This window comes from Phyllostomus discolor, chromosome 13 (assembly GCF_004126475.2).
Source record: "Phyllostomus discolor isolate MPI-MPIP mPhyDis1 chromosome 13, mPhyDis1.pri.v3, whole genome shotgun sequence".
Classification (NCBI taxonomy): Eukaryota; Metazoa; Chordata; class Mammalia; order Chiroptera; family Phyllostomidae; genus Phyllostomus; species Phyllostomus discolor.
In genome coordinates, this window is record NC_040915.2 from 19,948,172 (window position 1) to 19,962,251 (window position 14,080).

The window sequence follows — 14,080 nt, forward strand, 5'->3', positions numbered from 1 at the left end:
AGCCTCCGGGGCCCATCCATGAGGAGCTCCTGCACCTGCAGGCGTGGAAGCAGAGCCACCTCCCCTGGAGAGGGCTAAGCAAGGAGGCCCAGCAGCTACCGTGTCAGTCAGCACCCAAGAAGTCAGGGTGCAGGAGGAGCCACAAAATGACCAGAGGCTGCCCATGAACTTTTGCTTCTGAGTGGGTCCAGCTGGGCCTGAGCATCTCTGGAGCAGGCGTCCCGCAGGCTGTGCATCCGAGGGGGCCCTGTTCATTCCTCATGCACCTGTTATCTCTCCCTGTGACTTGGACTCAGCTGCTTTATATTTGCTTCCTTGCACTGATATTATATCATGGCAGTGAGTGTTGTATCTCTTGTATGGGGACAGTGCCAGCCACACAGTAAGCACTTCGGGAGCAGTTGCCAAATGGTGGAAGGATGCATGAATGAGTATCCACAGTGCCTGTGCATAACAGATGTTCCATAAATAGTGGTCAGATGGTGAGGGTTTGCCTACCTGGCTGGGGAGCAGGACTGAGGGTGATGTGAGAGGGGGAGGATTTTGTTCAGGGAAGCCTTCCTAGAGGTGGCTTTTGAGCTGGGTCTTAAAAGATAGGGGGAGATTCCACAAGGAGGGCTGAACAGTGGAGCATTCTGAACAGAAGGGCCAAGTACTTAGACATGGAAGGCACTGGGAACATTTGGGATATTGGGAACAGCTCTGCTTACCTGGAGAAGTGTCCTGCGATGGTGGAGCATCTCCAAGGCCAGGTCCGAGAGGGTAGCCTGGCTCTAGCAGGCAGTGGAGAGGGAGTGATGGCCTTGAAGGAGCAGAGGAAGGGGGTCTGACCAACGCTTTAATAAAATTGACACCAGGATGTCTTGCAGAGTGGATTTGAGGTGGGAGGGAGACAGAAAACAACAATCTGAAACATAAACAGGGTTGAGTGGACCATCAGATGCTGATTTAAAACCATGAGCCAGGAAAGGGAGTCAGAGATGAAGTTTAAGTGCCTACCTGGTTGATTGCCAGGCAGGTACTGGGAATATAATATATGATTGCTTAATCACAGTGCTGTATACCTGAAACTAATACAGAATACTATTGAATGTAAACTGTAATTTATTTATTTTATTTATTTTTAAGACTTTATTTATTTATTTTCAGAGAGGGAAGGGAGGAAGAAAGAGAGAGAGAGAGAGAAACATCAATGTGTGGTTGCTGGGGATCATGGCCTGCAACCCAGGCATGTACCCTGACTGGGAATCGAACCTGCGACACTTTGGTTCGCAGCCGCGCTCAATCCACTGAGCTACACCAGCCAGGAATTGTAATTTATTTTTTAAAAGATTTTATTTATTTACTTTTAGAGAGAGGGAAAGGGAGGGAGAAAGGGAAATATCCATGTGTGCTTGCCTCTTGCACGCCCCCTACTGGGGACCTGGCCTGCAACCCAGGCACGTGCCTTAACTGGGAATTCAACTGACAACCTTTTGGTTTGCAGGCTGGCACTCCATCCCCTGACCCACACCAGCCAGGGGGTAAACTGTAATTTAAAAAATAAAAATAAAAAGAGCAAGTGTGCCATTGCAGCATGAACAGAGAAGTCAGGAGGAGGAGCTTCTAGAAGGGGTGGGGCCCAGAAAAGAAAATAAGGCAAAGTCTGAATATTTGCGGCACACAAGTGGCAGAGTCTCACTGGCCTGAAAGTCCAGTGTAAATGAGGACTGGAGCAAGTCTGAGAGTGACCTCCTTGCAAACAATCTCCACTCCGAGTCTCCTGGGCCTTGGAATCAGCATACTTCGTAGAGCTGGGCAGATGTAATCCCAGCTCTGCTTCTCTTACGTGTGTGACCTTGGGCAACTCTCCTACCCCATCCAAGCCTCTACTTTTTCAGCTGAGAATTAAATAACATGCACATGTGAAGTCCTCAACACGGTGCCTACTGGCGGTAGAATCCGCTGTGTACACGAACAATTATCAATAGTATTTATTGTTTATATGTAAGTCAGAGGCTGCAGATACAAATGCCTACAGGGGCCCAACTGAGAAGAGGAGCGCACGGAGCCGGTTCTCGGCTCAAAGAAGCAGCAGGGGCTCCTCTTCACCTCCAGCGGAATGCTGCCGCGTGGGGCGGGGTCCGGGTGATCAGACTTGGCAGCTTTTCAACAAAAGTCGGAAGTACAGATTTTGGAGGCTAAAATTTTCCATTTTAAAGTGTTGACTGAATTTAAATTACAAAAAAAAGTGCTCATCAATAGGTGAGTAGATTTTTTAAAAAAGCTGTCCATATGTACAATGGAATATTACTCAGCCATAAAAAGAATGAAGTCTCACCATGTGTGACAGCATGGGTGGACCTTGAGAGTGTTATGCTACTGAAATAAATCGGCCTGAGGAAGACAAGTACGATGTGATTTTACTTTTATGTGGAATCCAGTGAACAAGCTGAACTAACAAACATCATCGAGACAGACTCATAAGTACAGAGAACAGAGTGATGGTTGCCAGATGGGAGAGGCATTGAGGAATCCAGTGAAAAAGGTGAAGGGATTAAGAAGCACAAATTGGTAGTCACAAAAAGTCGTGGAGATGTGAAGTAGCATCGGAAATATAGTCAACAATGTTGTAATAACTATGTACAGTGCCAGTTGGGTACTGGAAATATGGGGGGCGGTATTTTGTAAAGTATGTGATTGTCTAATCACTATGCTGCTGTACACTTGAAACTAATACAAAATAATATTGACTATTGAATGTAAACTGTAATTGAAAAGAAAAAATTTAAATTACAAAATAGTTTTGCAGCATCCCACAGTTTACAAATCAAACAAAACGTGGGGTGACGAGTGGAGGTGGGAGGCAGGGGCAGGGTGGCGGTGGGTTGCTGTTTGTGAAACCTGATTTAGGACCAGTTTCCAGCTGGATGCAGAGGTCCTGGGTGCTCCTTTGGAAGACAGAAGTGCCACTTCCTCCTCCTGAGATACTGGGCCCAACCTCTGCCACTTGTGCAAAGACAGGCTTGCAGGGGTGGCCTGCCCCCCCCCCCCCCCCCCCGCAAGCCCTGCACTTCTGAGAACTCAGGGATCTGATGGAGTCTGGCCTTATGGTGTTGAGATGAGTATGGGGAGGGGCCAGGGCTGGTGAGCTGCCAGGGAGGGCAGGGGAGGAGCCGGTGGATACTCACCTGCTGTAGAAAAAAGACAAAGACAATCCGGAGAGGTGGAGAAGCAGAGAACCCAGGTCTCTGACCAGACCAGTCAAAAGACTTCACGGAACTACAGCTAAACCCAGGTCTGAGTCCAAGCCCCTGTGTGAGCATGCGCACACTCATTTGCCCGAGCCGGAGAGATGCAGAGAGAACAGACTTGAGTGTAACTGCTTCATCTGTTTGCTTCGCTCAAGTTTGATCCTGTGTGAACAGACCTTTCTCATCCCCCAAACTCACAGAGAAGGAACTCTCAGCCACAGCTCCACTTCCAGAAACCGTCACAACATCCCCACCTCCCGGGCAATCCTTGCGCCAGGTCCCCAGGGCCAGGACCCGCGACCAGGTCTCTGTGTTCTCCCGCACAGTGTGGAGATGCAGAGAATCCCACAGGCCAGTCTGGTCTGACCATCGAGAGCTGCCAGCAAGCTCAGACCCTCCTGCAAGGGTGAGCTGGGCATCCCAAGGCCGGCCTGGCAGAAACAGGGCAGGCCAGAGCACACCCACAGGGACAGAGCGAACACCATTGTTCCAGCAGGTGAGGGTGGGGATGCCCTGAAGGCAAGGTCACCTTCAGCAAGGTGCTTGCTTAACCCAAAACGAAGGTTGGGTTTCCTCCACTCTGCCGGGATACCTGACTTCGATCCATGATCACTTTCCGCCTCCGCGCAGCGCCTCCTGCAGCGCCTTCATTTATGACATTGTAGAAGAAGAGATTTGAGATCTTTTTTTAACAGCAGGATGCTTGTTTTAAAATGACATCTTGCTCTAAACACCAATATATACAAATATTTTTAAATGAGTGATCAAGATGTTCTGGAGGCAGTTTAAGTCTGTGTTCTGGGGTGACAAAGAGGGCATTATTTTTAAAGTCTCCTAAGTGCCTCCAGGAAACCTTAGGGTTCCTGGGAGCGTGGTGTGGGAACTCCTGAGGGAATGCTGCCCCTCTGCCAAGTTTTAGGGTTCTGTGTGATCAGAGGTCACAGCCACATCGTCCACAAAGTGAGATAAGGACATACAGTCACTGCGGCCGTTTCACAAAGTTAGATAAAGACAACAGAAGGGCGCGGCATCATCTCACCGCATTCTACTGATGAAATCAGAATAGGAAGGGACTACGGTAGCGCCGAGTGTCGGAAAGGTGAAGCTAGTGCAGGAGAAAACCCAGGCCCCAGTGTGGGCTCTGGAGAGCTTTGGCTCTGGTCTTTTGAGAATGAACACTCACTCACCATGAGACCCTGGAGAAGTCCCTTCTTGTCTGTGGACTGGGATTCCCTGTTGGTGGGGTGGGGGAGGGGTCACTGTGCCTGAGGGTGTAGGCTGCGGTGCACCCGCCGTGTTTGGCACAGGATGTGGCAGGATCACAAACCACAGAGGTACGTGCAGTGTGCCGCAGAATGGGCCTAGCCCCCATCACACACCCAAATTTATGCGTGCTACTAAGTCCTAGAGGGCGATGACAGACCCAGCAAGGCACGTGAACTTCTGGAAGGTCTCAGATGTGTCCACGTGGGGCGGAAGAGCAGCAAAGAGACCGAGATTTATAAGCCCAGCCCTGGAGCCAAACCTAGATTTCAGTCCTGACCTTATCAATGACTGGCTCTGTGATCCTGGACAAGTCACTTACCCTCGTGCTGTCCCCATCTGTAAAATGGGGACAGCTGTACCCGCCTGGCAGGGTAGCTGGGCTAGCCACTATGAGACAGAGTGGCAGGGAAGGCTTGGACAGTGCCCAGACCTGGAATGAAATCCCTTCTCTTCTACTGCAAAATGACTTTGTAAACCTTAGCTTTCTCATTGTAAAACAGGGATGACACTAAAATTAAATGCTTGTGAAACAATTAGCACTGTACTTGGACCACATAGTTAACACCCAGGGGAGAAAAGGACACGGCCAAGTGTGAACAAAAACGGGAGGAAACAGCTCCAGGTGTAGCTAAGCAGCACGGGAAGGCTGGACGCCCCAGAGCGAGGGCTGGGCTGACACCCTGGCCATGTCCCATGGCCTGGGTGGCCCCCAGAAGGACTACCACCTCTTCGTCTACACAAGGGGGATATTGCACTCCGCCGTCAGGGTCTAGTATTGTCTGGTTTCACAGTGGATGCTCAGCTTCCAGGTGTAGCCCCACAGAGGGATCTGGGGGTCCATGTCCAAGGTCCCAACTCAAAGGCCCTCAGGGCCAGGCACAAGTACAGAGAGCCATCTTGAGTTGCATCATTTCCAAGACAGTCACAGTGTTGACCTATCAAACATGAAGGACTATTCTTCACATCCGCCACCAAACGTGCTCACTCCCATTTTCCTTGAACCACTGACATAGCCTCAAGTTTGCAGCAACTCAAGGGTGAAGGGGGCTCTGAAGTCAACGGAGGCACTCGAGCTCGACATACAGGTGGCAACAGTCAATCACCACCACACAGAAGGAAGGTTCAGCACTGTTAGATGGTCTACATTTTCAAGAAACATTAGAAGACAGATTTGTGTGTGTGAGATCTCCTGATCACTAAGGTTGGCACATAATTCAAAAGCTTAACACAAAAAACAAACAAACAAAAAAACTTCCACATCCTGCAGATTCAACTCATGGTGGGCATTTTGCAATTTCAGGTGTAATCAGCTCCTGAAACAAACCAATATGTGCTGGCTGCTGTGGTTCAGCTCTTCCCACCTCCAGCTCCCCAGCAGAATGGGGCTCATCACTGTCCACACAGTGCATGCTCCCCACATTTGGTAGAACCCAGGGAGAACCTAGTCAGCTCTCCCTGGTCATTTAGGATCCACAAAAATCACCTGGAAGTAAAACTGATAAAAAGTACCCAATCTGTTTGGATAAGATGCTTTTTACTAGGAGTTCATTTTAAGAATTCATGGAGAAGTTGGGACGACAGGACACCATCAGCCTCAGAGCCAAACCCCATGAAAGCCAGAGTACTGTGCAGTCACTGGATTGCTTTCCACTCTTGGAGACCGGACTGGCTCACACGTCCATAAGCAGTGGGCATCTGTCACTGCCTCCTCTGATGACGAACATCTCACTGCTCTCCAAGAGATAAGGTCTGATTGGTGTAGCCAGTCCCCTGCCAAGTCACAGGGCTGCTGTTGGACAGAGCGCTCATCCCCTAGAGCTGCCAGCCAGCTCAGACCTTGTAGGCTTTGGGCCAAGCCAACCATTCTGTATTGTGTTACCTGCAGCTCAGGTGTCAAAATCAGGTAATGCTCGGCATGTCACCCTATGTGTCGGCAGCCTTTTAGAAAGGCTGGGGGACATGGGCTCCTTGCCCTAGCCCACCTGCTATGACGGTGAAGGTGAGGAAAGTAACAAAAACAGCCAGGGACAAATGTTCTCCCAGGAGCACTGTGGTGGACAGGTGCCGCAGGTAAAGAGCAGACCAGCCTAGTGAAGGGCACAGATTCTGGGGTCCCCCTGCCTGGGGTCCCACAGCTCCACCATTCTCTGGCTGGGTGACCTTGGGCAAGTTCACCTCTCTGAACTTGAGCTTCCTGGTCTTTTCCTAAGAACGATTCTAACAATGTCTCACAAAGGGATTAAGAGGGTTAAATGAAACCCTGGGTGTAAAGCCTTTAGCACAGAGCCAAAAGATAATATTTAGTTTAAAGTAAGAAAAAAAAAGAAAGAAATCTACAGAGAGTTTTCCTTCTCAGAAAATGTCCTCAGAGAAGAACAGAACAACACTGCAAGAGGAAACCCAAGTCCTGGGGAAACATGAGCTATTATTGTTATTCTGCAAGTATAGAAAATAGATGTGGGTTAGAGGTGGTGCGTGGCATGCTGGGCTTGAAGCGCTGTATCAGTGGGACACGCGGGTGTGGGTCCCCACTCCACCACGATTAATGAGCCCGGTGACCAGCCACGCACAAGGCCCCTCCCATGCCTAGGCCTGACTTTCTCCATTTCTAAAATGAGCGGGTTGGGTCACCTGACCTCAGAGGGCACGGCCAGCTCTCTAGCTCTTGAACCTTGGGAGGTTGGAGAGGGGCAGAGGAAGAAACAAAGACTTAGTTAACTAACCCCAGATTGTAGGATGGCCATTTGGAGGATTTTTTGTTTATTTGTTTAAAATAAATTTAAACTTTAAAATAAATTTAAAGGTAACTTTAGGCTGAAATAACAGCCAGCTGTACTGGCATAAGCAGGTTTAATTGGGACCTAAGAAGGGTCTTCAAGAGTGTGGAGGACTTCACCTGGGAACAGGATTAAGCTGGGCTCCCATGTGGTCTGTGGGTGGAAGGCAGACCCTGCCCGTGTCACCGGTGACCCTTCTGTCTTCCCCCAGATGGCTCTGGGGCACATCCTCTGGGTTCTGTCAGGCCTCTCCTCCAAACCCTGGCCCTGACACTAAACCTGCTTTCAACTACCCAGTCCAAACGGGGGTCACTTCTGCCTCTCTCTAGGCGCCTCCCCTACACTTTGCTTCACACACAGCCTGGCGTCATGACGTATTATCCGAGCTCCCCAAAGGATCCTCAGCTTCACCAGGGCAGGGAGTTTGCTTCTTTCATTGTTGGATCCTCAGCTCTTAAAACAGGGCCTGGAATGGAGCCTATTCTCAGTCAACATCTGTGGACAGAAAGAGAAGAAGAAAGACAAGGAGAAGGAAGAGGAGGGGAAGAAGGAGGAGAGGAAGAAGTAGTCCTGCAATATAATGCTGTCATGTGTCCTGGTGGACAAAACCTGAAGTTAAAGAATTCATTTCTAATTGTTAAAACTCGGAGCTCAGCCTGCTAAGAAGAAACAGCACTGGGGGACCAGGCGCTCTTCCCCTCGGTCCTAAACTGCCTTCGCTGCATGGAGCCTTGCAAAGAAGGTAGGGGGCGCTGCCCTGGGCAGCGGAGACCAGGAAGGATGCTGCGAACGCCCAGGCCTCCCAGCTGGAGCCAGCTTGACTCGGGAAGGATCTCCCCCTTATTCTGGAGGCTGTTTGCTGGCCTTGCATGAGGCTTTGAAGGCTGGGACGTTCAGGAACTGTCCTGAAATTTCCCCTCTTCCGCATCCAGGAGGCCTGGAACTCTCAGGAACTGTCGATTGTCTAGGGAGTATAAACAAAAGAACAAAGGCGAAAACCGAGGCGCTGGGAGGGAAAGAGTCTCAGAGTGAACGGACATAAAACCTGCTTGGCATGGAAACGTCCAGAGGGGTGTGCAAAAGGGACACTCTCGCACACGCTGCAGAGGGGTCCCCAGAAACCAAGGAATTCCACCCCGGGTCTCTGCGCTCATGCGTAAGAATTTCACAGAACAGGCACATGTCCCCGGAGCTGGAACTTCTTGCAAAGCAAACTCGGTTGCCAGGAAAGCTTGCTTTTATTTACCTAAACATGGTCTCTTTTCTGAAAGGGCTGCGGATCAAGCATCCGGGGGCCAACATTTTTACTTTTCAATCTGTGTGACGTGTGGCAAGTTCCTTCCCTGCTGCACCACTCCGTTTCTCTTTTTGTAGAGACAGATCTGAGCTGCACTGGGGGACGTTTGCTGTGGAACTTGTCAGCGGCCTCGAAGGCTTCAGTTTTCTTCTGACCTGTTCTCTCCCCCCGACCCCTCCGCGCCTCCTTTTCTGTTGGCAGATAAACTGCTTCCAGCGGGGTTGGAATGGCATCCCCAGAATGGGGAATCACGCACTGTGAGCCTCAGTCACCGTGAGCCTCAGTCACCGTGAGCCTCAGTCACCGGCCCTGCGGTGAGGGGGCTGTCACCACTGGCCAGCCCAGCGTGTGGACCCCGGGGCCACTTTCTCCCTGCAGCACCAGGGTTAATAGGTCTCCTCTCTCCCTCTCCCTCTCTCTCCCTCTCTCTCCCTCTCTCTCTCTCTCTCTCTCTCTCTCTCTCTCTCTCATATCGACAATGCCATTGCCTGTTTTGCCGAGTGCCCCCTACAACACGGGATAGTGGAACATCCCAAGGAGGAAAAGCTTCCTGGAGGGTCCTGAGTCCTGGTCCTTGGGTGAGACGGTGGAGCTCCCTGGGGTTACAAGGGCCTCCTCCTCTGCTAAGTAGTGTCAAGTGCCTTACCTGTGAAAGGGAACTAAGAACTCAGACTAGCCAACTCAGAGGGCTTTCGTGAGAGTTAGATGGGAGATTCAGAGGAAAGCCTCGAATCACTGATTAGACCCTTGGGTCCAAGACTTTCAGCCACTGCTCTGACCTCCTGTCTCTCTGACATGCAGTTTCTTCCTGGTGCCCATCCTGTTAACCTTCCCAGCCATAGCAAAGCAGTGCTGAGCATGAGCTCTGGGCTCTCCCACTTACCAGCTGTGTGATCTTTGGCCAGTTAACTCCCCTCTCTGGTTTCCTGTTTCCTCATCTGAAAGTAAGGATGACCTAGAACCTACCCCAAGTGTTGCTAGGAGATAATGTGTGAAAAGCATCTGACCAGCACCTAAGATGTGTTAGTTCCTGTTGTTATTAGTGTTATTTCTTTGAAGACCCCGAACCTGTTGATGATAGCCCAGCCACTGCTGGCAAGATCAGCATGAGACTCAGCGTTACTAATGAGTGCGGAAAACACGGTTGCTTCTCCAGGGGTGCTCCACAGACCTTTGGGAGGCCTGGAGATCCTTCCACGGGATCCGGGAAACCAAATCCATGGTGAAGATAACACTGCTCTGCCTTCGTCACCAGGTTGACACTCACACCAGCGGTGCAGAAGTGATGGCGGTAAAACTGCTGGTGCCTCAGCACCAATCCAGGCAGTGGCCCTCAACTCACAACCACCACTGTGTTCTTTAGCAGGAAGAAAAATGCCTGTTTCACTTAACCCTGCTGCGTGAAGCAGTGCAGATTGTCCATTTTATTACATCTTGACCCTTGAGTATTCTTTTTAATATTCTGGGTGACAGTATAGAAGCACCTTAAGGCGTAAGGGACTTCGGTAGGCTCCGCAGTGTGAAAGCTGTCTGGAGGAGACGTGTCCCTGTGGATTTGCAGGATGTAAGAGCTGCCTTTGTCTGTCTGTCTGTCCGTCTGTCTGACTGACAGTGTTTTCCAGAGGTGGGCGTTCTGTAGACATTTTCTCAAAAATGAACGAAGTGAGCTTCTCACCTCAAGAGAAATCACTGCCAATGCTGCCTACGATACAACACGAGCTTCCCGGCAATTTTGGAAGACTTTTATCTGCTTTCATGAGCTTGTCAGCTTCCCGATACTTAGATATTTTTCTAATAGGATTGATTGTACTATTAATGAATGTGGTTTTTTTATATTGTAGAAGGGAGTGTGTTAACATTTGGAAGAGTAGCATGAGTCAGTGAATGAGCATTTCTCCAACGACCAATGCATGATGCTACAAAATCATGAATAGTAAAAGATCCATTTAAATTAGGCCAATGGATAATATGTAATAAAATATGAAAAACTCATTGATACCCACATTGTAACTAACTATTCAGAAACTACCACTTGTCAAGTTTTATGATAACACCAAACAAGAATCCCCACAATGATCTGCAAAGACCAATAAAATATTCCTCCATCTCCCAGCTATGCCTCTGAGTGAGGACAGACTTCTTATTTACATGCTCCAACAAAGCAGCATATTGCAGCAGATTAAATGCAAAATCAGACATGAGAAGCAAGTTGTCTTCTAAGCCAGTTGTTAAAAAGACATGCAAAGATATAAAGCAATGTCATTTTTCTTGATACTATTTTTGTTTTTGAAAAATTTTCATAAATATATGTTGTGTTAACATGTGATGGGGTTATTTTGTTACTTTTCAGTGAATTAATAAATCAATATTTTTAAACTGATATGTTTTAATTTCTTATATGGTAAATACCAGCAGGTGTAACCTATATAAACAAAACCTATTTGTAGTCCTCAATCATATTTTTAAGAAAGTATAGCGATCTAAGGCCAAGAAGTTTTAGAATCACGACTAAAAGTGTCTGAGAGAGAGACAGGCAGGGAGCAAAAGCGAGGGAATGGGAGCTCCCCGTGACAAGCACAGAAAGGCACAGTCCCACTGCACTGTCTGTCCGTCAGCCCCCTCACAGGAACGCTCCGGACTAGCCTGGCCAGCGCTCAGCACCGCACTCTCACAGGGATGCTGACGAACTGAACACAGCCCCCAAGGAGTAACCGGACTATTAAAGACTACGACAACTATGTCCCACAGAGCAATAAAAATAACTAGGTAAATTTGCCCTGGAGAAAAACAAAAATAAAAACTAATCTTACGGAATCACAATAGCTTCTTCAAATTTCTTGAAAGTTTGTCAGATAAAATCAAACCACAAGGATGTATTAAAATGATCCCAAATGTGTATTTTGCTTTACCAGGGTTTTTTGTTTGTTTGTTTAGTCTCTTCACATTTCCTTCCTTTTTTTCTTTCCTTTTATAGTTTTACTTCATTTTCTTACTCTCTCTCCTTTCCTTTATTCATTATTTTTCTCCTTTAATTATCCACAATATATAACAAATATCTTATTATTTTTCAAAAAGTTTTATCTTTTCCTACTTAAAAATGTAAATGATAGGAAGAGGAGGAGGAGGAGAAGGAGAAGGAGGAGGGGGAAGAGGAGGGGGAGGAGAAAGGGAGGAGGCAGAAGAGGAGGAAAAAGGGAGGAGGAGGAAGAGGCAAAAGAGGAGGAGGGTAGCTGATCGGCCAGTGAGTAGAAGGTGAAGAAGTGGAGACAGCCCATGGAGACACATAAATGGCTTCAAAGGCAAGGAGAAAGGTGGAGTGGTAGCTGGTGGAGAACCCAGGCTAAATACTTGTTTCTTCCACTCAATGATTATCATGACTTGGATGGTGAACTAGACCAATTTCTCCTTACATGCACTACATACAATTGATGATAAATGCTCCTACTAGTCAGGAACCATTGAACATCTGAGTCACTTGATTTTTCTAAGAATAAAATCCCAGAAATAAAGATTATGGAGAATATCACAGTATTTGACTTGGACACTAACAAGACTATATTGACCTTTTGACTTATGGTTTATGGCTTGTGATTAGTAATAGTAATAATAAAATTCTTACTTTATCATCATAATATCAACTAACATTTACCGATCACTCATTATAAGCTGTGCATTGTTTTAAAGACTTGACACATGAAGCTCATTTAATCCTCATAACAAGCCTGTAAGTCATTGTCCCCATTTTGCAGCTTCAGAAACTGAGACATAGAGAGTTAAAGTAACTTGTTCACATTCACACAGCGAGTTAAGTGTTGGAGTCAAGATTCTTCAGGAGTGTTACTCCCTGGCCTGTCCCAGGAAAAGAGGAGAACAGCTACATTGAAAGGGTCAAGAACAGGAAAGGTGAAGTAATTCTGAGGTTGCCAGGATACTTTCATTTCAGAAAAGTTCTGGCAGGAAAGGGGAACAAACTGGTCCTTAGGTACTCTCAGTTCCTTTTTCCTACTGGCTCAGGAGCAGACAATGGTTTTCCCTGAGCCAAACACTCTAGGCCCCACTGGCACTAACTGCATAATTATGTTCTTTGAAATTCTAGCTGTCTGACGGCTGGAGCATGGAGGTTCAACTGAAGAATCCAGAAGACAGCTGAAGAGCAGAATGCAAAGTCTTTCTTATAGATGGTCCTTCCAAATTGATTCCATATCTGCACATCTTTATACCATTTACAGAATGCCTTCATACCCATTATCTCCTTTACTATTCACAACAACCCCAAGGTGGACACGAAGGCATTGTGACCTCCGGACCTTTTGCACATCTTGTTCCCTTCTTCTCGGAACATTCTTCCTCCCCTCCCCACCCCCTGTCTTATGTTATTGCCTAGTCATCTGGTTTATGATTTCTTATGTTTTGGTCTACAGAGTTAAGGGAGAGGAAAACAGAGTCTCAAACAAATATCTTTGTTTGATTCTGGACTAGATGAGACAATAATCTATATCTGTTTTTCAAGGGAATAAACACCCATACCAGTCCATCCTTGGCTGGGCTTTGTATCAATCAAGGTTCAGTTGGGGGTAGATTCATTATAAAGACTATGGAATAAGAAAATTATAAAAATCAAACCTAGCACAATGCTGGGAGAAGTTGGGGAAGTAAAAGTCTAGGAGCCAGTCATGGTACATCTGAAATGTGAAGCACCTGCAGCCACCAAAGGGCGCTCATGGAGGGATGGTGCATGCAGAGGTCTGTGGGATACCACTACCTGTCCGAGGCTGCTGCCTTTGGGGGTCCAAGGACGAGGTGGCAGGCCCAGAGCTGCTGGGTGTGATGAGGAAGAGCTGAATGAGCTGAAACCTACCAGGTAGCTCTGTGCTTGTCTCCTCACCTGACCACAATGAACTTTGGAGAGTCATCATGGCTGCTGCTTCACTTCTGCCTTCCAAACCTTGTACAAGTTCCTATTTTGTTCAACTCTGGCATGGAACCGTAAAGGGAAGCATATGAAGTTCCCAACTAAACCAAGTCGACACAGCAAAACCCAGTACAGGCTCTTGAGAAGTAAAAGGCAAACTCAAGTAAGGGTCACTCACAGGGGAAAAGATGTCACATTAAAGTCACCTTGACTCCTCTTAAGTCTCCCACATGCCCAGTTTGTCATCAAATTCTCTAGCTTTGATTTCCACAATGACACACTCATTAATGACTTCTCTATCACTATGGTCATTACCCATGTTCTGATTCTCATCTTTTTCTTAAAGGTTCGGCGTTTTTCAAATCCTCCATTCATACTGTGCTCCCCAGCCTATGCATCCATTGCACTTGATAGTTCTCCCTAGAATACTCTTCTCCTTTACACTTTAGGTTCCCATTTACCTGTATTTTGCTATGTATAGCTCACACCCATGTTTTTGGCCCAAACTTTCAGGGAAAAAAACCCTTTTGTTTTAATTCTTTAATTCAATTATTTTATTTATTTCTATTTAGAAACAAAATTGATTATCATATTT

General features: G+C 47.4%; 1 long non-coding RNA gene across 1 annotated transcript; it reads right to left on the reverse strand.

Moving 5' to 3' along the window:
* Window positions 1–7,886: 7,886 nt before the first annotated feature.
* Window positions 7,887–13,780, reverse strand: LOC118497965. Its single transcript, XR_004900485.1, has 2 exons — window positions 13,336–13,780; window positions 7,887–8,240 (listed from the first exon to the last, which is right to left on the reverse strand). It is a non-coding gene; the product is annotated as an uncharacterized LOC118497965 (long non-coding RNA).
* Between the last annotated feature and the right edge of the window lie 300 nt (window positions 13,781–14,080).